Below are 22,650 nucleotides of genomic sequence, written 5' to 3' on the forward strand. Positions count from 1 at the left end.
TCTAGTTACTTTCTTCAATAAAATACATTGTCCTAAATTATATCTCCCCTTGTGCAGCCAAACCCGGGCACCACAGAGCTATTTGCCTTTCCCACAAACAGCTCTCGCCTGTGTGTCTCTTCCCTTCTTTCTTCTCAAAAGAGAGGAGTAAAGTGACGAGAGAGAGAGAGAGAGAGAGAGAGAGAGAGAGAGAGAGAGAGAGAGAGAGAGAGAGAGAGAGAGAGAGAGAGAGAGAGAGAGAGAGAGAGATCTTCAATTAAAGTAGCAACTCTGCATCTCCCTATGATTCCGTCCGAGTTCCGTCCCTGTGATTCCGAGTTCCGTCCCTTTTAATTGGGTCTCCGTGGAGTAGTGTGAGAGTTCCCATTCCTTCAGCCTGATGGGCCCCAGCCTGGAGAGGGGCTGCTGGGACAGCCAAGGGGAACAGCTGCTGATGTTGGGGCACTGCCACTGACACAGGGAGAGAGATGGAGGACTAGAGGCGTCAGCTGGATCTGAATGGAGGGGGACACACTGGTATGAACAGGGGGCTCGTGTGTTACTCTTTACAGATGGACCAGGTTATTCACTCGGGACACAGAGTTGCTTTACAACACATCTCTCTGGTTTATAACTGATTCAGTGTGTGGCTTGATCTGGTGTGGTGTATGTCTACCACTCAGCCTGTCTAACTGGAATGATGTGGTTGTGCCATTTGTTGTGCCATTTGTGTGGGTGCATGCATGAGTATGTGATTGCGTGTGATGCCTGTGTGGTGTCTAGCGAGACACATGAAGGACAGATGTTGGTGCTGGAGGATTATGTGGTGTATCTGTTTTAATAATTGTTTATCATTAAGAAATTAACTCAATTTAACCAGTGTCCACGAGCAGGCTTCTACAGACTCCCTTTAACACATGCTCAGACACACACGTATGCACACCCACTCGCAAACACCCACGCTTATGAGCACATACACATTCTCAATCTGCCCTCTCTCTTTTCTTTTTCATGATTGTCCCTGTTGTCTGTTGTGAAGCATAGGGAGGGAGGGTTGGGGGTAATTGCAGGCATTGTGAGCAGGTCATCTGCTGGTGCCCCTGTTGGACGGGGCTGGAGACCCCAGCCTGGGGGGTGTATGGTGACACTCATCTCCACAGACACTTCCTGGCATGCCTGTCCTTGGATACCATACTTATGCCTATGCATGTGTGTGTGCCTGTGCCTGTGCCTGTGTCTGTGTGTGTGTAGTGTTTGCATCCTGAAGCCATCTCTAGCAGTGCCGCTAGTACTGTTACAGCAAGCCCATGAGGCTGTGGGCATTGGGCAAATGTGCTCTTCTATTCCTCCAGTCTTCCCTTATAAAGTATTTTGTAAAGTCTGTTTTTTCACTCATAGAAGATGCTTCCTCTCTCTGTAATGAGGCAGAGCCTGAAATGGCAGCGGGGCTAGCTAGCGTTGCAGAGCAATGATGTCCTGTGTGAAAAACCGCCCAAATCACGGTGTCTGCAGCCGTGCGGCAGGTTGCTTTATTTATTCCCTTGTGGAGTTGTCGTACACTCTGAGCGTATAGAGGCTTACGTAACAGTCATGAAGCTCTGATCTAAAGCATTATGAAAGGTTGCTTTATGAGATTCAATTCAAAATGGATCTCCTGTAGGCTAAACAGTGTATATTTTTCATTATAAACTTATGGCCAACACTCCGTGTTGTGTCGTGCATAAGAACAGCCCTTAGTCGTGGTATATTGGCCATATACCACACCTCCTTGTGCCTTATTGCTTAATTACGCTCATATTTGAAACTCATTTTGAACAATATGATAAAACTTCTAGCTTCTGTAGCTTGGTATTTCCTCAGTGAGACTTGATCTCTCCTTATTTTCAGTGTAACACTCATCCCATCAGGTGTGTTCAACGAGAACCCCAACATTAACCCCAAATCTAAACCACCCTGGACCTGTAACATGAGGGATCAGACAGGATAGATGCTCATTACAATCATGAGGAAATGAAACTCCTGGCAGGGGAGGTCAACGAGTGTACATTAACCAAACAGCCCATTTGTTTTACAGCTTTTAGAACAGCCTTGGCACCGGGGTGCATGGGCTTTAGGCTGGCATCCAGCGGTCATGGAGGAAGTCCCAATCAGGAAGGAGTGCAGTGCGGGTCCGGACCAGCTCTCTCACAGAGACTGGGGGAGGAGGAGGAGAAAGAGAAACCTTGCTCACCAGGTTGCTGATTTACACTGCCACAAACTGGACTCTCGAGTCTCTAAATGGTCATCAGGTCACCTCCTAAAAGGCTTTATGTACTGATATGACAGTTACTCCACTTTTTTCTGCAAGCTGGTTTTTAGGAGAATGTTGGCTCACCTCTGAAAGCACTGCACTATATAATTGTTTTCTATTAAAGTGTCATCCAATTTTCTTCAATATATAGTATTGATAAACACTCTAAGGGTACACACACACGGACGCACGCACACACACGCACACACACGCACACACGCACCTTGTGAATATTACTCTTTGTCCTTACCTCGTTCTAATTATAGTGTATGACGGCACACCTTCACAGATCTAACAGTGATCTGTCATTGACAGGCCCACAGAGCTCCATGCTCACTGTGAAAATGAGTGATATCTCTCTGTAAAATATGTATGACATCAAAAAGCCTTAAAGGTTATTACAAATGAATAATGAGTAATGGGGTGAGAGCAGTAAAAAAAAATAGCCCTCCCAGGGTGTCGTGTTGAAATGTGTAATTTAACATGCTCCAATATAGAGCTGGACTGGCTCCCAGCAGTGGGATCGTGCCTGTTGGCCTGGCTTGCCCACGCTGTCTGTCTGCCTGCCTGTCTGTCTGTCTGTCTGTCTGTCTGTCTGTCTGTCTGTCTGTCTGTCTGTCTGTCTGTCTGTCTGTCTGTCTGTCTGTCTGTCTGTCTGTCTGTCTGTCTGCCTGCCTGTCTGTCTGCAACATGGAACATGCCTTGTTATGAGCTCCAACTAATGATTTACAGTATATATACAGTGGCAAGAAAAAGTATGTGAACCCTTTGGAATTACCTGGATTTCTGCATAAACTGATCATCAAATTTGATCTGATCTTCACCTAAGTCACAACAATAGACAAACATAGTGTGCTTAAACTAATAACACACAAATTATTGTATTTTTTTGTTGTCTATATTGAATACATCATTTAAACATTCACAGTGTAGGTTGGAAAAAGTATGTGAACCCCTAGGCTAATGACTTCTCCAAAAGCTAATTAGAGTCGGGAGTCAGTGAACCTGGAGTCCAATCAATGAGACGAGATTGGAGATGTTGGTTAGAGCTGCCTTGTCCTATAAAAAACACTCACAAAATGTGAGTTTGCTATTCACAAGAAGCATTGCCTGATGTGAACCATGCCTCGGAAAAAAAAGAGATCTCAAAAGATGGGTACCTGTGGATGTATTTCAAGGCCTACCTTCAAACTCAGTACTCTTTGCTTGACATCATGGGAAAATCAAAAGAAATCAGCCAAGACCTCAGAAAATAAATTGTAGACCTCTACAAGTCTGGTTCATCCTTGGGAGCAATTTCCAAAAGCCTGAAGGTACCACGTTCATCTCTACAAACAATAGTACGCAAGTATAAACACCATGGGACCATGCAGCCGTTATACCGCTCAGGAAGGAGACGCGTTCTGTCTCCTAGAGATGAATGTACTTTGGTGCGAAAAGTGCAAATCAATCCCAGAACAACAGCAAAGGACCTTGTGAAGATGCTGGAGAAAACAGGTACAAAAGTATCTATATCCACAGTAAAACGAGTCCTATATCGACATAACCTGAAAGGCCGCTCAGCAAAGAAGACGCCACTGCTCCAAAACCGCCCAAAGAATTCGGACTACGGTTTGCAACTGCACATGGGGACAAAGATTGTACTTTTTGGAGAAATGTCCTCTGGTCTGATGAAACAAAAATATAACTATTTGGCCATAATGACAGTCGTTATGTTTGGAGGAAATTAGGGGGAAGCTCGCAAGCCGAAGACACCATCCCGACCGTGAAGCACGGGGGTGGCAGCATCATGTTGTGGGGGTGCAGGAGGGACTGGTGAACTTCACAAAAAAAGATGGCATTATGAGGTAGGAAAATTATGTGAATATATTGAAGCAATATCTCAAGACATCATTCAGGAAGTTAAAGCTTGGTCGCAAATGGGTCTTCCAAATGTACAATGACCCCAAGCATACTTCCAAAGTTGTGGCAAAATGACTTAAGGACAACAAAGTCAAGGTATTGGTTTGGCCATCACAAAGCCCTGACCTCAATCCTATAGAAAATGTTTGGGCAGAACTGAAAAAGCGTGTGCGAGCGAGGCCTACAAACCTGACTCAGTTACACCAGCTCTGTCAGGAGGAATGGGCCAAAATTTACCCAACTTATTGTGGGAAGCTGGTGGAAGGCTACCTGAAACGTTTGACCCAAGTTAAACAATTTAAAGGCAATGCTACCAAATACTAATTGAGTGTATGTAAACTTCTGAACCACTGGGAATGTGATGGAAGTACAAGCGGAAATAAATCATTCTCTCTACTATTATTCTGACATTTCACATTCTTAAAATAAAGTGGTGATCCTAACTGACCTAAGACAGGGAATTTTTACTAGGATTAAATGTCTGGAATTGTGAAAAACTGAGTTTAAATGTATTTGGCTAAGTTGTATGTAAACTTCCGACTTAAACTGTATATGTATATGTGTATGTATGTGTATATATATACTACCGTTCAAAAGTTTGGGGTCAATTAGAAATGTCCTTGTTTTTGAAAGAAAAGCACATTTCTGTGCTAACTGTGCTAACAAACCTCCAAACGAGCTTCAACGCCATACAACACTCCTTCTGTGGCCTCCAACTACTTTTAAATGCTAGTAAAACTAAGTGAATGCTCTTCAACCGATTGCTGCCCGCACCTTCCCGCCCGAGTAGCATCACTACTCTGGACGGTTCTGACCTAGAATATGTGGCCAACTACAAATACCTAGGTGTCTGGTTAGACTGTAAACTCTCCTTCCAGACTCACGTTAAGCATGTCCAATTCAAAATTAAATCTAGAATCGGCTTCCTATTTCGCAACAAAGCATCCTTCACTCATGCTGCCAAACATACCCTCGTAAAACTGACCATCCTACCGATCCTCGACTTCGGCGATGTCATCTATAAAATAGCCTCCAACACTCTACTCAACAAATTGGATGCAGTCTATCACAGTGCCATTCGTTTTGTCACCAAAGCCCCATACACTACCCACCACTGTGACCTGTATGCTCTTGTTGGCTGGCCCTCACTTCATATTCGTCGCCAAACCCACTGGCTCCAGGTCATCTATAAGTCTTTGCTAGGTAAAGCCCCGCCTTATCTCAGCTCACTGGTCACCATAGCAACACCCACCCATAGCATGCGCTCCAGCAGGTGTATTGCACTGGCCATCCCCAAAGCCAACACTTTCTTTGGCTGCTTTTCCTTCCAGATTTTTCTATTTTTCTTTTCTATTGTGTTATTTACTGTACGTTTTGTTTATGTGTAACTCTGTGTTGTTGTTTTTGTCGCACTGCTTTGCTTTATCTTGGCCAGGTGGCAGTTGTAAATGAGAACTTGTTCTCAGCTGGCCTACCTGGTTAAATAAAGGTAAAAAAAAAGATGTCCATTAAAATAACATCAAATTGATCAGAAATACAGTGTAGACATTGTTAATGTTGTAAATGACTATTGTAGCTGGAAACGGCAGATTTTTTTATGGAATATCTACATAGGCATACAGAGGCCCATTATCAACAACCATCACTCCTGTGTTCCAATGGCACGTTGTGTTAGCTAATCCAAGGTTATCATTTTAAAAGGCTAATTGATCATTAGAAAACTCTTTTGCAATTATGTTAGCAGAGCTGAAAACTGTAAAGAAGCAAAACAACTGACCTTCTTTAGACTAGTTGTGTATCTGGAACATCTGGCCCTCTAGGCAGAGTTCCTCTGTCCAGTGTCTGTGTTTTTTTCCCATCTTAATATTTTATTTTTATTGGCCAGTCTGAGATATGGCTTTTTCTTTGCAACTCTGCCTAGAAGGCCAGCATCCCAGAGTCGCCTCTTCACTGTTGACATTGAGACTGGTGTTTTGCGGGTACTATTTAATGATGCTGCCAGTTGAGGACTTGTGAGGCATCTATTTCTCAAACTAGACACTCTAATGTACTTGTCCTCTTTCTCAGTTGTGTACCGGGGCCTGCCACTCCTCTTTCCATTCTGGTTAGAGCCAGTTTGCGCTGTTCTGTGAAGGGAGTAGTACACAGCGTTGTACGAGATCTTCAGTTTCTTGGCAATTTATCGCATGGAATAGCCTTAATTTCTCAGAACAAGAATAGACTGACTGACGAGTTCAGAAGAAAGTTCTTTGTTTCTAGCCATTTTGAGCCTTAATCGAACCCACAAATGCTGATGCTCCAGATACTCAACTAGTCTAAAGAAGGCCAGTTGTTTTGCTTTTTTAATCAGGACAACAGTTTTCAGCTGTGCTAACATAATTGCAAAAGGGTTTTCTAATGATCAATTAGCCTTTTAAAATTATAACCTTGGATTAGCTAACACAATGTGCCATTGGAACACAGGAGTGATGGTTGCTGATAATGGGCCTCTGTACGCGGCACACCTATGTAGATATTACATTAAAAATCTGCCGTTTCCAGCTACAATCGTCATTTACAACATTAACAATGTCAACACTGTATTTCAGATCAATTTTTTGTTATTTTAATGGACAAAAAATTTGCTTTTCTTTCAAAAACAAGGACATTTCTAAGTGACCCCAAACTTTTGAACGGTAGTGTATATTTACCCCATAAATATATGGGAGATTGGAAATGATGCAGACAATTACATTGATGGAAGCAACAATCTATCTGCAATATTAAAGCTGATCCATCTCCTAAAAAATATATAAATATATATAAAAAAAACGTTACTTTTCAGTGTGTTCCCAGAATATCTGACGTTGCCATCAACAAATAAAAAGTAGTCAGGGGTTGCGGGTGCGGCACACGTTGCACCCAGGTAAAACAACAGCAAACTCATTGAGGGGGTTCAATTAATCTCGCCCAGGGGCCCATGTAGGTGTGTTTTGCAGTTGATCGCATTCAATTTGGAACCGGGCTGTCTCCCAGATGTGAGCCCGGTGCCCACTCTGTCTGACGGCGAAGTCGACTCAAAACAAAAGAGACGTAATTAAGCATGTGTAGTAATGAGTAGGATTCTGTGTTTTCACATGCAAAAGTGATTGCTTTTGATAAAAATGCTTTATCTCCCTTCCCTCTCTGCTTTCGCCCGGTGTACCCTGGGCCAGATTAATCAAACCCCTCTCTGCTTGCTTAAATTGTGCGCCATGCTGTGCGCAGTCAAAAGAAAATGGCATGCTTGCTAACTACAGTGGGGGAAAAAAGTATTTAGTCAGCCACCAATTGTGCAAGTTCTCCCACTTAAAAAGATGAGAGAGGCCTGTAATTTTCATCATAGGTACACGTCAACAATGACAGACAAAATGAGAAAAAAAATTCCAGAAAATCACATTGTAGGATTTGTTATGAATTTATTTGCAAATTATGGTGGAAAATAAGTATTTGGTCACCTACAAACAAGCAAGATTTCTGGCTCTCACAGACCTGTAACTTCTTCTTTAAGAGGCTCTTCTGTCCTCCACTCGTTACCTGTATTAATGGCACCTGTTTGAACTTGTTATCAGTATAAAAGACACCTGTCCACAACCTCAAACAGTCACACTCCAAACTCCACTATGGCCAAGACCAAAGAGCTGTCAAAGGACACCAGAAACAAAATTGTAGACCTGCACCAGGCTGGGAAGACTGAATCTGCAATAGGTAAGCAGCTTGGTTTGAAGAAATCAACTGTGGGAGCAATTATTAGGAAATGGAAGACATACAAGACCACTGATAATCTCCCTCGATCTGGGGCTCCACGCAAGATCTCACCCCGTGGGGTCAAAATGATCACAAGAACGGTGAGCAAAAATCCCTGAACCACACGGGGGGACCTAGTGAATGACCTGCAGAGAGCTGGGACCAAAGTAACAAAGCCTACCATCAGTAACACACTACGCCGCCAGGGACTCAAATCCTGCAGTGCCAGACGTGTCCCCCTGCTTAAGCCAGTACATGTCCAGGCCTGTCTGAAGTTTGCTAGAGAGCATTTGGATGATCCAGAAGAGGATTGGGAGAATGTCATATGGTCAGATGAAACCAAAATAGAACTTTTTGGTAAAAACTCAACTCGTCGTGTTTGGAGGACAAAGAATGCTGAGTTGCATCCAAAGAACACCATACCTACTGTGAAGCATGGGGGTGGAAACATCATGCTTTGGGGCTGTTTTTCTGCAAAGGGACCAGGACGACTGATCCGTGTAAAGGAAAGAATGAATGGGGCCATGTATTGTGAGATTTTGAGTGAAAACCTCCTTCCATCAGCAAGGGCATTGAAGATGAAACGTGGCTGGGTCTTTCAGCATGACAATGATCCCAAACACACCGCCCGGGCAACGGGCGGTGTATTTCAAGGTCCTGGAGTGGCCTAGCCAGTCTCCAGATCTCAACCCCATAGAAAATCTTTGGAGGGAGTTGAAAGTCCGTGTTGCCCAGCGACAGCCCCAAAACATCACTGCTCTAGAGGAGATCTGCATGGAGGAATGGGCCAAAATACCAGCAACAATGTGTGAAAGCCTTGTGAAGACTTACCGAAAACGTTTGACCTGTGTCATTGCCAACAAAGGGTATGTAGTATTGAGATAAACTTTTGTTATTTACTAAATATTTATTTTCCACCATAATTTGCAAATAAATTCATAAAAAATCCTACAATGTGATTTTCTGGATTTTTTTCTTCTCATTTTGTCTGTCATTGTTGACGTGTACCTATGATGAAAATTACAGGCCTCATCTTTTTAAGTGGGAGAACTTGCACAATTGGTGGCTGACTAAATACTTTTTTCCCCCACTGTACGTGATTAAATTTGTCTGTTTTCAGAACTATTCAGAACAACTATTTTAGACTATTGTATTTTAACCAAGCAAAAGAAATAAAGAAACAAAATCATTTTTGACTGTCCGTTTAAGTCGTCTGTCAAAATCAGTGTTTTAAGAATAGGGTGTAATGGCTAGAAGTACCGCCTTTGCATCTGAAGATTGTGGGTTCGTTTCCCAGAGGATACATTTTGATTATAGTTTATAGTTTTCCCAGTCCCCTACCGACACACACACACACACACACACACACACACACACACTTATTTTAATATATTAGGTGGCTCTTAAATGAACCTTTGGGTTTGTGGAGTGACAGGCCAGTGGCAGTGAGTGTGGTGATGTGTACTACTGCGTGCATCTTGCTAGAACGGAGGAGAGACACGCTCACAGACACTCAAAGAAGAGGTCATTGCCCTCATCCGTGAGATGCACGCCATCCCTACGGTACTGCCTAGGGACACAGTGTTTTATAGCCGAGTGGCGGATTGTGGGAATGCGCCTGTCACGGAGAAATGCAAGCTGGCCCATGTGGAACTGACAAACGACTTATGCCAATACAAATGTACACGGTAAACATGGTACTTTGCACACTATCAATAATTCAAATGTATGTTCTGTCCCAAATCTGTGAGTTCTCCCACCTGTTTTCATATTTATATTGCTATTTATAAATGAGGACATGTGTGCTCTTTTACTGGAGTTGGAAAACTGTGTACAGAATTACTTAGGACATTTGTAGCTGATGTTTTGTATTCAAGGGTTTAGAGCACCGGTCCAGTTTCAGATTTGTAAATATGTCTATCATTCCTCTTAAGAGTTTTGTAGTTGTCTAATGACTTTGTATTTTGCAAGTCCTTCTCAGCAGTTTGTCATTTGTTGCAGTGTTTGTATCAGGGGTGATCAAAATTGCTCTTGGCGATTAACAGTGTTATGCAGGCTTTTTTGTTCAAGCCCAGTGCTACTGTAACCGATGTGAAATGGCTAGCTAGTTAGCGGTGGTGCGCGCTAATCGCGTTTCAATCGGTGACGTCACTCGCTCTGAGACCTGAAGTGGTTGTTCCCCTTGCTCTGCAAGGGCCGCGGCTTTTGTGGCATGATGGGAAATGATGCTTCGTGGGGTGTCAGTTGTTGATGTGCGCAGAGGGTCCCTGGTTCAAGCCCAGGTTGGGGCTAGGAGAGGGACGGAAGCTATACTGTTAAACTACCACACCTGATACTACCACTCAGCTGTTCATCCAGACCATGAATAGTAGAATCAGGTGTGGCAGAACTGGGCTGTAGCTTGTCAAGAGTCATTGTTGCCATCCCTGAATTGTATTTACAAAGTTTACTATATCTGATGACAAGCAGGTGTCCACATACTTTTGGTCATGCAGTGTATATGCTCGTTTCATTCCAAAATCATGGGCATGAGTATGGAGTTGGTCCCCCCTTTGCTGCTATAACAGCCTGCACTCTTCTGGGAAGGCTTTCCACTAGACGTTGGAACATTGCTGCGAGGACTTAGTCGGGTACTGATGTTGGGTGATTAGGCCTGGCTCGCAGTCTGCGTTCCAATTCATCCCAAAGGTGTTCGACGGGGTTGAGGTCAGGGTTCTGTGCAGGCCAGTCAAGTTCTTCCACACCGATCTCGAAAAACCATTTCTGTATGGACCTTGCTTTGTGCATGGAGGCATTGTCATGCTGAAACAGGAAAGGGCCTTCCCCAAACTGTTGCCACAAAGTTGGAAGCACTTAATCGTCTAGAATGTCATTGTGTGCTGTACCGTAAACATTTCCTTTCAGTGGAACTAAGGGGCCTAGCCCGAACCATGAAAAACAGCCCCAGACCATTATTCCTCCTCCACCAAACTTTACAGTTGGCATTATGAATTCGGGCAGGTAGCGTTCTCCTGGCATCCGCCAAACCCAGATTCGTCCGTCAAATGGCAGATGGTGAAGTGTGATTCATCACTTCAGAGAATGTGTTTTCACTGCTCCAGTGTCCAAGGATGGCCAGCTTTACACCACTCCAGCCGACGCTTGGCATTACGCATGGTGATCTTAGGCTTGTGTGTGGCTGCTCGGCTGCTCGGCCATGGAAACCCATTACATGAAGCTCCCGACAAACAGTTCTTGTGCTGACGTTGGCAGTTTGAAACTTGGTAATGAGTGTTGCAACTGAGAACAGACAATTTTTACGTGCTTCAGCACTCGGTGGTCCCTTTCTGTGAGCTTATTTGGCCTACCACTTCGAGGTTGAGCCGTTGTTCCTCCCAGACGTTTCCACTTCACAATAACAGCACTTACAGTTGACCGGGGCAGCACTAGCAAGGCAGAAATTTCAAATCAAATCACATTTTATTGGTCACAAACACATGGTTAGTAGATGTTAATGCGAGTGTAGCGAAATGCTTGTGCTTCTAGTTCCGACAGTGCAATAATATCTAACAAGTAATCTAACAAATTCACAACTACAAGAAATAATACTGTTGAAGTCGGAAGTTTACATACACCTTAGCCAAATGCATTTAAACTCAGTTTTTCACAATTCCTGACATTTAATCCAAGTAAAAATTCCCTGTCTTAGGTCAGTTAGGATCACTACTTTATTTTAAGAATGTGAGATGTCAAAATAATAGTAGACAGAATTATTTATTTCAGCTTGTACTTCTTTCATCACATTCCCAGTGGTTCAGAAGTTTACATACACTCAATTAGTATTTGGTAGCATTGCCTTTAAATTGTTTAACTTGGGTCAAACGTTTCGGGTAGCCTTCCACAAGCTTCCCACAATAAGTTCGGTGAATTTTGGCACATTCCTCCTGACATAGCTGTTGTAACTGAGTCAGGTTTGTAGGCCTCCTTGCTCACACACGCTTTTTCAGTTCTGCCCACAAATCTTCTATAGGATTGAGGTCAGGGCTTTGTGATGGCCACTCCAATACCTTGACTTTGTTGTCCTTAAGCCATTTTGCCACAACTTTGGAAGTATGCTTGGGGTCATTGTCCATTTGGAAGACCCATTTGCGACCAAGCTTTAACTTCCTGACTGATGTCTTGAGATATTGCTTCAATATATCCATTTAATTTTCCTACCTCATGATACCATCTTTTTTTGTGAAGTTCACCAGTCCCTCCTGCACCCCCACAACATGATGCTGCCACCTCTGTGCTTCACAGTTGGGATGGTGTTCTTCGGCTTGCAAGCCTCCCCATTTTTTCCTCCAAACATAACGACTGTCAGTATGGCCAAACAGTTCTATTTTTGTTTCATCAGACCAGAGGACATTTCCCCAAAAAGTACAATATTTGTCCCCATGTGCAGGTGCAAACCGTAGTCTGAATTTTTGGGCTGTTTTGGAGCAGTGGCTTCTTCCTTGCTGAGCGGCCTTTTAGGTTATGTCGATATAGAACTCGTTTTACTGTGGATATAGATACTTTTGTACCCGTTTCCTCCAGCATCTTCACAAGGTCCTTTGCTGTTGTTCTGGGATTGATTTGCACATTTCGCACCAAAGTACGTTAATCTCTAGGAGACAGAAATCGTCTCCTTCCTGAGCGGTATGATGGCTGTGTGGTCCCATGGTGTTTACTTGCATACTATTGTTTGTACAGATGAACGTGGTACCTTCAGGCGTTTGGAAATTGCTCCCAAGGATGAACCAGCCATTTTTTTCTGAGGTCTTGACGGATTTCTTTTGATTTTCCCATGATGTCAAGCAAAGAGGCACTGAGTTTGAAGGTAGGCCTTGAAATACATCCACAGGTACACCTCCAATTGACTCAAATGATGTCAATTAGCCTATCAGAAGCTTTTAAAACCATGACATAATCTTATGGAATTTTCCAAGCTGTTGAAAGGCACAGTCAACTTAATGTACAGTCGTGGCCAAAAGTTTTGAGAATGACTGTCACAGGGGTCGTTGAATGGAGACCAAGGCACAGCATGTAAAGTGCTCATATTTCCTTTATTTATGATGACACTAAAACAAAATAACAAAAATGATAGCCAACAGTTCCGTCAGGTACATCGACAAAACGGAAAACAACTATCCACAAAACCCAAAAGAAAAACAGGCTGCCTAAGTATGGCTTCCAATCAGAGAACGAAAGACACCTGCCTCTGATTGGAAACCATACCCGGCCAAAACATAGAAAACAACACATAGAAATAGAAATCTAGAAAACCCCCACATATAAACAGAAAACCCAAAACCACCCAAAACACCCACCTGTCATGCCCTGACCACTCTACTATGGCAAATGACCTCTTACTAGGGTCAGGACGTGACAATGACACAAATATGAATTTTCCCTAAGTCTGGTGCCTCAGTGTCTTTAGATATTTTTGTCAGATGTTACTATGGAATACTGAAGTATAATAACAAGCATTTCATAAGTGTCAAAGGCTTTTATTGACAATTACATGAAGTTGATGCAAAGAGTCAATATTTGCGGTGTTGACCCTTCTTTTTCAAGACCTCTGCAATCCGCCCTGGCATGCTGTCAATTAACTTCTGGGCCACATTCTGACTAATGGCAGCCCATTCTTGCATAATCAATGCTTGGAGTTTGTCAGAATTTTGGTTTTTGGGGTTTTGTTTGTCCACCCGCCTCTTGAGGATTGACCACAAGTTCTCAATGGGATTAAGGTCTGAGGAGTTTCCTAGCCATGGACCCAAAATATTGATGTTTTGTTCCCCGAGCCACTTAGTTATCACTTTTGCCTTATGGCAAGGTGCTCCATCATACTGGAAAAGGCATTGTTCGTCACCAAACTGTTCCTCGATGGTTGGGAGAAGTTGCTCTCGGAGGATGTGTTGGTACCATTCTTTATTCATGGCTGTGTTCTTAGACAAAATTGTGAGTGAGCCCACTCCCTTGGCTGAGAAGCAACCCCACACATGAATGGTCTCAGGATGCTTTACTGTTGGCATGATACAGGACTGATGGTAGCGCTCACAATGTCTTCTCCGGACAAGCTTTTTTTCCGGATGCCACAAACAATCGGAAAGGGGATTCATCAGAGAAAATGACTTTACCTCAGTCCTAGCAGTCCAATCCCCTGTACCTTTTTCAGAATATCAGTCTGTCGCTGATGTTTTTCCTGGAGAGAAGTGGCTTCTTTGCTGCCCTTCTTGACACCAGGCCATCCTCCAAAAGTCTTTGCCTCACTGTGCGTGCAGATGCACTCACACCTGCCTGCTGCCATTCCTGAACAAGCTCTGTACTGGTGGTGCCCCGATCCCGCAGCTGAATCAACTTTAGGAGACGGTCCTGGAGCTTGCTAGACTTTCTTGGGCGCCTTGAAGCCTTCTTCACAACAATTGAACCGCTCTCCTTGAAGTTCTTGATGATCCGATAAATGGTTGATTTAGGTGCAATCTTACTGGCAGCAATATCCTTGCCTGTGAAGCCTTTTTTGTGCAAAGCAATGATGACGGCACATGTTTCTTTGCAGGTAACCATGTTTGACAGAGGAAGAACATTGATTCCAAGCACCACCCTCCTTTTGAAGCTTCCAGTCTGTTATTCAAACTCAATCAGCATGACAGAGTGATCTCCAGCCTTGTCCTCGTCAACACTCACACCTGTGTTAACGAGAGAATCACTGAAATGATGTCAACTGGTCCTTTTGTGGCAGGGCTGAAATGCAGTGGAAATGTTTTGGGGGGATTCAGTTCATTTGCATGGCAAAGAGGGACTTTGCAATTAATTGCAATTAATCTGATCACTCTTCATAACAGTCTGGAGTATATGCAATCATACAAACTGAGGCAGCAGACTTTGTGAAAATTAATATTTGTGTCATTCTCAAAACGTTTTGGCCAACGCTGTATGTAAACTTCTGACCCACTGGAATTGTAATGCAGTGAATTATAAGTGAGATAATCTGTCTGTAAACAATTGTTGGAAAAATTAATTGTGTCATGCACAAAGTAGATGTCCTAACCGACTTGCCAAAACTATAGTTTGTTAACAAGAAATTTGTGGAGTGGTTGAAAAACAAGTTTTAATGACTCCAACCTAAGTGTATGTAAACTTCCGACTTCAACTGTACATAAAATAATACATAAAAAAAAACAAATAACTGCATAGTTTCCTAAGGACCTGAAGCGAAGCTAACATCTCTGTCGGCGCCATCTTGCTAGACGAATTGACTTGTTGGAAAGGTGGCATCCTATGACTGTGCCAATATGAAAGTCACTGAGTTCTTCAGTATGTGCCATTCTACTGCCAATGTTTGTCTATGGAGATTTCATGGCTGTGTGCTCGTTTTTATACACCTGTTAGCAATGGGTGTGGCTGAAATAGCCAAATCCACTAATTTGAAGGCGTGTCCACATACATTTGGCCATGTGGTGTGTATGCATATCTCATTTGGCTGTATTCGGGGTGTGCCAACATGACCATAATTGTATCCCTAAACTGAAGTGTTTTAATATGCCTAAATAGATGTTGGCAAAATACCTCCCTGCACGTTCTCACTGCAAAAAAAACTGCAGATTAGGAGCAGTGCGTGGAGGGGTGTGTGTGTGTGTGTGTCTTCAATTTGCAGTGGCAGCCAAGTTTGCTATCACTCTGTCAGAATGTGCATTAGCATTTCCTCAATTTTCCTTCTCTTGCCCCACTTGTTAGATATTATACACATTGATAACTTGATAGTAAACGTCCGCATAATGTGATTTATCATAGTAGCAGGCAGCAGCAATCTAAGTGATCAGACCGAAAACATGTGAGGAAAAGTGATCGGGTGAAATTATGAAGCGAGTGGACCGAAAAAAAACCCAGCTTCACTCTATCACATCAGAGCAGCAGGATCAACGTACAGCCCGCCCTTCTCTTTACAGACAGGCAAACTAGACCATTTATTTATTAAGACCACTCACATGACTGACTCAAAGACAGTACAGTATGGTTTAGAAACTCTGTGACGGTCATGAGAAATATGCTTGCTGGCACCCGAAAAAAAATATATAATAATCCGATCATTACAAAAATTCTCGGATCATAATTGTATCTAGAAAATTGCCCATATCCGTTACGATACTTATTTTGTCCGACTACTCGCCACACCCCTACGCGTATGTATTTTTAGATATAGGCCTATTGTAAATGTGTATTGTTGTTGCGTCACCATCTTTAATGCAAAAATAAATTCAAGTACAAACAAGGATGTTATTATGATTATTATTTTTTTATTAAATGTATTGCTAAAATAAAGGTTTAACCTCTCTAGGGTAGGTGGCACCAAATCGTCCCACCTACGTAACAGCCAGTGGAATCCTGTGGCGCGTTATTAAAATACCTTAGAAATGCTATTACTTCAATTTCTCAAACATATGACTATTTTACACCATTTTAAAGACAAGACTCTCGTTAATCTAACCACACTGTCCGATTTCAAAAAGGCTTTACAACGAAAGCAAAACATTAGATTATGTCAGCAGAGTACCCAGCCAGAAATAATCAGACACCCATTTTTCAAGCTAGCATATAATGTCACATAAACCCAAACCACAGCTAAATGTAGCACTAACCTTTGATGATCTTCATCAGATGACAACCCTAGGACATTATGTTAAACAATACATGCATGTTTTGTTCAATCAAGTTCATATTTATATCAAAAACCAGCTTTTTACATTAGCATGTGACTAGCATGTGACTAGCATTCCCACCGAACACTGCCGGTGAATTTACTAAATTACTCACGATAAACGTTCACAAAAAGCATAACAATTATTTTAAGAATTATAGATACAGAACTCCTCTATGCACTCGATATGTCCGATTTTAAAATAGCTTTTCGGTGAAAGCACATTTTGCAATATTCTCAGTAGATAGCCCGGCATCACAGGGCTAGCTATTTAGACACCCAGTAAGTTTAGCACTCACCAAAGTCAGATTTACTATAAGAAAAATGTTATTACCTTTGCTGTCTTCATCAGAATGCACTCCCAGGATTTCTACTTCAATAACAAATGTTGGTTTGGTCCCAAATAATCCATCGTTATATCCAAATAGCGGCGTTTTATTCGTGCGTTCAAGACACTATCCGAAAGGGTAAATAAGGGTGACGAGCATGGCGCAATTCGTGACAAAAAAATTCTAAATATTCCATTACCGTACTTCGAAGCATGTCAACCGCTGTTTAAAATCAATTTTTATGCCATTTTTCTCATAAAAAAGCGATAATATTCCGACCGGGAATCTGCATTTAGGTAAACAGACGAAAGAAAAGCACGGGGTCGACTCGTGCACGCGCCTATGCCCATAGTACTCTGATCGGCCACTTGCCAAAAGCGATAATGTGTTTCAGCCAGAGGCTGCTTCGATATCGTTCAGCTTTTTCCCGGGCTCTGAGAGCCTATGGGAGCCGTAGGAAGTGTCACGTTAGAGCAAAGATCCTCAGTCTTCAATAAAAAGAGCCAAGATGAAACACAACTTGTCAGACAGGCCACTTCCTGCATGGAATCTTCTCAGGTTTTGGCCTGCCATTTGAGTTCTGTTATACTCACAGACACCATTCAAACAGTTTTAGAAACTTTAGGGTGTTTTCTATCCAAAGCCAATAATTATATGCATATTCTAGTTACTGGGCAGGAGTAGTAACCAGATTAAATCGGGTACGTTTTTTATCCGGCCGTGTCAATACTGCCCCCTATCCCTAACAGGTTAAGGAAATAGATGCATGCACCACATTATTACAAGATAAAACAGCCCAATCAAGCCTGAAGGTCTTGTAAGTATAAAAGCATAGCTTGCTTTCATTTAATTAAAAAAATCATGAAAAAGTAGCGTAATGGGATAATGTCTTACTGTGGTGTGTGAAGAATCCAATACTTTACCTTGTATCCAGTACAAATCACATTATTGTGGAAGCAGCTCTTCTAAGAGTATGAATTAGGCTGTTTGTGAAGGTTTGAATCCTAAGCAACCTGCCTACACATCTCTGGAAGTACAATACCAACATAGCTACTGTAGTAGGTCAAAGCTGTGTGCTGGATAACCTTGGTAGAGCATGGGTGGAATAGGCATTGTGGTGCTCATGTGAATTTCCTTTCTTTTTCAGCTTCAGACCAATGCTTATTCTCACTTAAAACTTAGTTTTTTGTTTTTAATACACCATTTATTCCAACACACACATGCTCAAATGGACATCTTCAGTAGTCTGTATAAATGATAATACATTTGGTTTCCTCATTGTTTCCTTGAATAGCTGCTGTGCCTTTATCTAGCTCTATACTTCTTACAGAATATGTGATACACACAAGCACAGGCTTCAGTAGCATCAATCTCAAATCCTCTATAGGTTACAAGACAGAGAAAATCTCTCTCTCTCCCAGTATTTCTCTGAAGGAACTTGAATCATGGCCCTGAACAGCTCACGTTAATGTCTGAAGACACTGTACAAAATTGCCTTGTTTATGCCTGTAATGTAAGCTGTCTGTTCCAGTGTCGCTTATTCTCAGTGGAACCGCCGATGGTGGCAGCCGAGTCTGGAGTGAATTTGCCGGGCGATTACCTGGGAAACATCAACAGTCATTAATTATGTAAAACTCTCCTCACAGTGGGAGCAGAGAGCAGCATACAACTGCAGAGCCGGCTCCTATTAGAGTCAATGTACTCTACAATAAGCCCCTGCTGATTATCAACCTCCAACAACCACCACCCCCTTGAAACACACACACACACAGGTTTTATTAAGTTTTGTTCAGATGCGCTAGTATGTTTAGCTGGGGTTGAGAATGTGATGAGTCTCTGTGCTGTCTCCCTCTCCTAGCAGCCACATCATTCACTGCTCTCCTCTACACTTCCCGTTATTTCTTTCTTTTTTTTGTTGTTCTGCAGTTGCCTGTTTTCCAGCAGCCTCGATAAGATGAGTGAAAGAGGAAAATCTGACAGGACAAATGATATGTCATACTGGTGGGGAGGGGAAAGGACTGCTTCAATGCTGATAGTGCTGTCACAACCAGCCCTGTTCACAGGAAGTAGTCTTGTTGTTTTGTTAACGTGATGAATTATAACCTTTCATCACCTTAAGCAGTCTTACTTATCGGAGACCTGCGTCCCTCAGGGGAGATTACTACTGACAGCTGATAGTGGAAATGGATGTCATTATTATTATTATTATTATTATTATTATTACAAACAGTTTTAGAACACCCAATTGGCCTGAATTCAATGTCACCAATTTGTCTAGAGACGCTTGCCATCAGATGTTGGCTGTTCAGAGTCATGCTTTCCCTTGTTCTTACTGTTCATTGCAAACAGCGAGCTTTTGGTTTCCTCTCTGTCAGCTGTGACTCTGTACCCCCATTCAGCACTCGTTCATCAGACGCTCTCCATTGAGCGAATGCAGGTTTGGCATGATGTTCCTCTACAGTGAAACAAAGGCAGGGCTGACACCTTTAATTTATTAGGCTATTATGCATTCTGCAATGATAATTGCTTCACTGGAAAGTCACCAGCTATCTGAGAGGGAGAGACAGGAGAGGTGGCTGGAGAACGCTATCCATCATGGCAGAACCCTCTCTCTCTCTCTCTCTCTCTCTCTCTCTCTCTCTCTCTCTCTGTCTCGGCCGTGCCGTCTCACCTTGACATGGCGTAGGCCAGGTGGAGAGATACATTGTTTTCATGTGTCCGAGGGAGAGATGCTGCTGTGCCCTCCTCCTGCCAAGCATGTTCCACTGGTGGGTGCCGGGCTCCACTACTGGCCTCAAGCTGGCGTACCCTGCTCGGCGGTGGCATTGTTCACTGGGGCCATCCAGGAATGGGAGCAGTCCCTTTGTCTTGAAAATCATCCCATACTATCTTCTCCACTTTCTCCTCACACCCTCCACTCTTTCTTCCCCACTATAGTATTCTCCTTCAATGCTGCAATGTCCCTCTCTAAACTACATTTCATATGATATGCTCCTCCTTTCACCCCACTGTCTCTCCCTATCTCTTCATTCTCAGTGCATTCCCCTCACTCTCCTGTCATGTCACTGCGACTCCTCTTCTTCAGACACACGTTTTCCAACCATTAGGTCACTCAACACTTCAAACATTTTGAATCTCGTTTCAAAAAGAAATAAAGGCTCCTGTCTTTTGAACTACAAAGCCTTTCAGAGAAGATTTGTTTTCCTTCCTTTGTCTGACTCCCTCTGTGTCTGTCTTGACTTTGCGGTGACTTTGAGATGTTAAGCAGAGGTTTGTGTTGGGTTTTGTCGTGTGGGTGGAGCTGCTGGCTGGCTCTGTTGTTCTGTTCCACTGTATGGTGGTGGTGGTGGTGGTGGTGGGGGGACCAAGCCTACTAGACACCTGCAGGATGGCAGAGCCGAGTGGGGCTTTGATCTGAGTTTAATGCCTCACAGTGTTCTGTCTCACACGGAGCTCACCGTGCCATGTCCATCAGGATTACTCTACTCTACCTTGATCTGTTGGAGATCTGCTCACGGCTCTGCCTGTGTCATTACTCTCTCTCTCTCTCTCTCTCTCTCTCTCTCTCTCTCTCTCTCTCTCTCTCTCACTGTCTCTCTCTCTGTCTGTCTCTCTGTCTGTCTGTCTCTCTCTCTCTCTCTATTTGTCTCTCTTTGTCTCTCTCTCTGTCTCTCTTTCTCTGTCTCTCTCTCTTTCTCTGTCTCTCTCTGTACTCAGCTACTTCTAGAGGGCTCTCTTTAGATTCAGTTATTTTACAACAATCTGGTGTTCAACCCCTGTTATTGATTGGTTTGTTATAGATTAATAATATATAATTTATTGATTGGTGTGTTATTGATCGGTTAGATTGATTGATATTAATGATTTGCTTATAAATGATTGTTTGGAGTTATTGATTGGTTTAGTATTGATTGGTGAGTGTTATTGATTGGTTTAGTATTGATTGGTTAGATTGGAATTATTGATTGTTTTGTTATTGATTACTTTTACCCAATGATTGGCTCAAAGAGCACTGTGACAGAAGCGCATCATGAAATGACCTTAGATGTTAGGATGAGGGTGTGGTTACTCAGGTTGGGAGTTATGAGCTAGAGGAGGGTGGATCTGGGCGGCCTTGGTTCCTTGTGGATGGGAGTGTAACTGGGGGACTAGGAGCTGCTGAATGGTTCTGACATGGGGGCGGGATGTATGTCAGGCACTGGAGGTTGGTGGCACCGTCATTGGGGAGGACAGGCTCATAGTAATGGCTAGAACGGAATACATGTAAAGGTATCAAACTCATCAAACACACGGCGTCCGCCTTTAATCGCCTGAAGAAGAGTGTGTGTGCGAGTGTGTTTTGCTTGTGTCCCTATCCTCCACCCACTCATCACTCACTCCACACCGGTTCATCACTCTCTTCCCTCTCTCCTCCTCTAAACACTCAAGGAAAAACAAGCACTGATGACAGTGGATGTAGCTTCGTCAGCATAGTAGGAGTCTCCTATTCTCCTATAGCTCCCACTCTCCCTCTCTGGTGTTTACTCCCCACAACCCATAAGGATGCCATAAGGGTGTTGTCACTTGCTGCATGGTGGTGGAATTCCCAGTGTGTTGTTCTAATAGGCATTCAGGCTGACTGGGGCTGTGCTGACACACTGTCAACTCCTGGGCCATGGTGGGTCTCTGTGAGCAGCACAGAGGACCGACTCCCATGATTGTGCGCTGACCTTTGCATCATGTGCAGATGACAGGTAATTTAGAGGCCTCTGGGAATGTGCAACCATACATTCCCAGTCCCTTCACACACACACACACACACACACACACACACACACACACACACACACACACACACACACACACACACACCGCCTCTCTCATCCACCAGCAGCAATAATCTTACTAACTCACACGTCCATGCACACATACAAACACATTCGGACGCACACACACACACTCACTCACTCACTCTCACACACACACTCTCACATACACACACACACACACACACACACACACACACACACACACACACACACACACACACTCACACACACACCTAACACCCCCGCCACGTCACACACTCTAATCACCTGCATCATCACACAACCTGTCCTCAAACCCCAAATCACAGACAGTGGCATTCTGGTAAAAAAAACAAGGATTTAGAGTGATAATTGCATAATCACCAGTTGTGATAATTGTAATTGATGTCTGCATAATTGCTAATTGCAGTCTTTATGGGAACCTCTTTCTCGCCCTCTCTGTCTCTGTCTGTAGCTCAGTGCCTCTCTGCCTTTCTCTTCCCTGCACTTCTTTATGTTAAACTCATCTTTTGCCATAATTTATTCTTCTCTTCTCACATGTTGACACACCACACGCATGCACACACACACACACACACACACACACACACACACACACACACACACACACACACACACACACACACACACACACACACACACACACACACACACACGCGCAAACATGCAAACAGACCCACACATGGACCATGTGTTTCACTATAAGTATCCTCCTAGGCCTCAGTAAGCATTTCCCAGCAGTGCTGGAGACAGCAGCAGTAGCCTGCCCACACGGACTGGTCCTCTGTGAAGAGTTATGGTCCACTTCTAACAGGTTTCCTCTCTCTCTCTCTCTCTCTCTCTCTCTCTCTCTCTCTCTCTCTCTCTCTCTCTCTC

The 22,650-nt window shown here is 43.3% G+C and overlaps 1 protein-coding gene across 3 annotated transcripts in view; it reads left to right on the forward strand.

The window, feature by feature from the left end:
- Window positions 1-22,650, forward strand: part of LOC106579952 (homeobox protein cut-like 2) — a 121,937-nt gene that overhangs the window by 64,202 nt on the left and 35,085 nt on the right. The gene's annotated exons all lie outside the window — the stretch shown is intronic.

The sequence above is a fragment of the Salmo salar genome, chromosome ssa20 (genome assembly GCF_905237065.1).
Source record: "Salmo salar chromosome ssa20, Ssal_v3.1, whole genome shotgun sequence".
Classification (NCBI taxonomy): Eukaryota; Metazoa; Chordata; class Actinopteri; order Salmoniformes; family Salmonidae; genus Salmo; species Salmo salar.